The sequence below is a fragment of the Papaver somniferum genome, chromosome 2, assembly GCF_003573695.1.
Source record: "Papaver somniferum cultivar HN1 chromosome 2, ASM357369v1, whole genome shotgun sequence".
NCBI classification, from domain to species: Eukaryota; Viridiplantae; Streptophyta; class Magnoliopsida; order Ranunculales; family Papaveraceae; genus Papaver; species Papaver somniferum.
Window position 1 is genome coordinate 165,921,474 of NC_039359.1, and position 3,339 is coordinate 165,924,812.

Consider the following 3,339-nt stretch of genomic DNA (forward strand, 5'->3'; position numbering starts at 1 on the left):
AGATTCAAGTTGATTGTGTGCAGGTGTTTATTGAAGATCTAAGAAGATTTGAAGACGAAGGAGATTTCTGATTTGGGTTCATAATCTTTGGTGTACACAATACTTGTTTCGGGTAAATAGGATCCAACTATAATCGATTTATCTTTGTGATAGATTGGATTGATTAGTTGAATAGATCGACATCAATACAATTCTTTTTGATTAAAAGTATTGATTGCAAAATCTTTACAATTAATTTGGTAATTATTATTGGATAGATCTAAGGACCTGACAAAGGAGTTTATTGGGATAAACGGAAGAGCCTTTTTTCGAACTCATATCACTTGGTTGAAAAGAGTTGTTACCGAACATATTTGTTGTTCCTTTACTGTTTGGAATACGAACCAAAGGAATTTTTCTAAGTCCGTGACTTACTGCAAGTTGGAGGCGCATGGATACAGACGAAACTAGGTGAATTATAGGTTTAGTTGCTTGGTCTCAACTACACGAAGTTGGTTTGATTTTGTATAGCGGCTTAATCCTGAGAGTATTCAATTTTGGACAAGGTCCCGGGGGTTTTCTGCATTTGCGGTTTACTCGTTAACAAAATCTTAATGTGCCATTTACTTTTATCTTCCGCAATTATAATTGTTGTTATTATAATTCAAAGTAAATTACACAAACGTTAGTTCCTATTTTACTTGATAGCAATCCTATTGTGTTTGGTTAAGTCCGAACCTTTTATTAAGTAAACATACTTCATTGTTGTATTGTCTCGATATCGTATCCATGGACGATCACACGAAGTGTGAACCGATTAGTTGTATTGTCTCGACTCGGTCCATAGACAATCACTTTCGAAGAAAGGACTTATATATCGAAAAGTTTTAGATTGAGGTATATTTGGGTACCCTCGTCTTTTCAATAGGTATCAGAGCGGGCAAACACGAAAAGATATAGCAATCTGTGTTTGGTGTGATCCAACCTATAATAAATTGAATCTATGTCTGATTCAGTTAACGTTATGCAAGAGTATGAATACTCGAAAGTTGAAGATGTTACTAATTCGTTGTCCCATGATCCCGGTGTTACGAATTTTAAGTGTACATCTAAGTCATTCTCTTATGTAAAAGAAGATGTTGATAAAGAGTAGGTAAAACTCCTAAAGCCTATCAAATCTCTGTCTTCAAAGGTGCTAATATTAAATACAGAGTCAAATCTTCTTAAGAGTGAGATCAGTGATAAAGACGTTCAACTGAATATTTTATCCAAAGAGAATATGGATCTTACTGTCAAATTAGAAGCTCTTAAATCTCTTACTCAAAATAAAAAGACACATCATATGACTCTGACTAATGATTCTGTTATCATTTCTTCTGATGAGGAAACCAAAGGTCCTTGTTCGACTTCGAGAGATTGTGATAACTGTTAGAGCACTGCTCGGTCGAACTCGCATGCGTTGCTATCTCAAGCATGTTTGTCAATGTTAGTGATCAAAACTATTAGTCTTGATTTCTAGTCTACTATTAGCTAAGTCTCGGACTAGGATAGAAAGTGTAGTTATGCTTTGTTTGTGGGTGGAAACTGTTTTCGCTGGTTTTGGTCAATTTGGGTGTGTGGATGAGAAACGAGTCTAAACCTTAAACAAATGCATTGCACGGGAGTACTTTAGATTCGAGAGATCGATCTGTACAATCCTGGCCTAAACCAAGAAATGGTCGTTCCAGGCTTGCTTCGCTCACAAAGTGAAGGAGAATGGTTGGTCTTATGGAGGGAAGCGAAGAAGGTGTTGAGACCAGAATGGTTAATTCTGAAGGTGTGGCTATTTATGACTTGTATCAGAATGTGGAGCTGGCTTGCGGAATGTAAGCTATCAGTTCTTTGGTGTTTTATGGATACTATGTTGTTGTTAACCAAAAACTTGTTTTTAGATCAAAATAGGTGAAACCTATTTATACAAGTCATAAATGAACGCACCCTGGTCTTGTAGGAAGTGGGAGTCGTTGAGTAATGGAGAAGTGGGGTAATGTGTAAATGCCAGAAGCCATGTTCCCACTATGAAGGAAACGGGTTTGTTTACACCCACTACTTCTTGCCGCCACTAACTGCCCTGTTTTCCTGACACTTTCTTATGATGGACGTGTTGCACGCCGCACGCTGTAAACCGCCAGACCAATACCCTGATGAGCATCCCCCAGTCTGTGACATGTTTGATGTCTCGAGTATGGAAAAGTGTAGCAGATTGTTGACTGGGTCTTGTGTACAAGACATGGATACTCTGATTAATTGTACGCCAACTAAGTAGCAGATAGCCATGTATGGCGAGTCAAATTCAGGAGACTTGCTGCAAGAGAGTAGCGTGTGATGTTATTAGGCTTGATGGTCTTCTAAAACTTGTCATAGGCCTGTCAATTCTGTGGCGAATTTGGACGGCTGAGATTGTAATTCATGTGAGAGGGTGGCCATTGATTATGGCCGCATTCCGTTGGCATCTTTTAATAGCATAGTAGAGTCATTGGCACTTGCCAGTGACATGGTGGCATGGACAAAGCTAAGATTTGGCACCGTGGCCAAAATTAGGGCTTGGCGGCATGGCCAAGGCTAGAATTTGGCATATTGGTGTTAGACCCAAATATGGCTTCGGCAACATTGGCTCCAGTTGCCACATCAATCCCAATACTCTGGGTAGCATTACTTGGCTTGGTTGGTGCAACAACTTTACCTAAATTAGGGTTTGGCATGCCGAAACCCTAATTAGTGCGTGTGGCATGTGGCCGCGGCACAGTGACGTTTTTTGTGCAAATGGTGCCATAGCCATGCCAAAGGAACTATAGCAAAGCCAAAATGTGGAAACGGCCACAGAAGCAAGGTTTCTATGAGTGGCTATGGTATGGCGCCATTCTTAGGGTTTCCTGGGTCCCACATGGCTCGTGGGAGGTTTTTCGGGGGTCCGAAGTGGCGTAATTTGGGCCACGACTGGAAATTAGGGTTTCGACTAACGCCACTAAAGCAAGGTCGTGTTTCTGATTAGGATACCCTAATTGAAGTCTGTTATGGCGTTGGCCATGAACATAAGGTGGGTTAGCACATAGGCGCGTTATTTATGGCACGTTGGCACGTTCGGCATGCTGCTGCGGCAAAGTGGCACGTTTGGTATGTTTGGCATGCACGTTTAGTGCATTGAAGCGGCATGGCATGTTTGGCATGTACGTTTGGCATGCCATTGGCATGTTGGCGCGGTTTTGGAAATCCAATTTGGCATTGTGACCGTCTGGCGCAATTTTGCCTCTTTTAATACTATGGCAGGTTTAGAGCAACCAGATTGGTCGATAAAAAGAGGGGCCGGCCAAGCATGGGCGT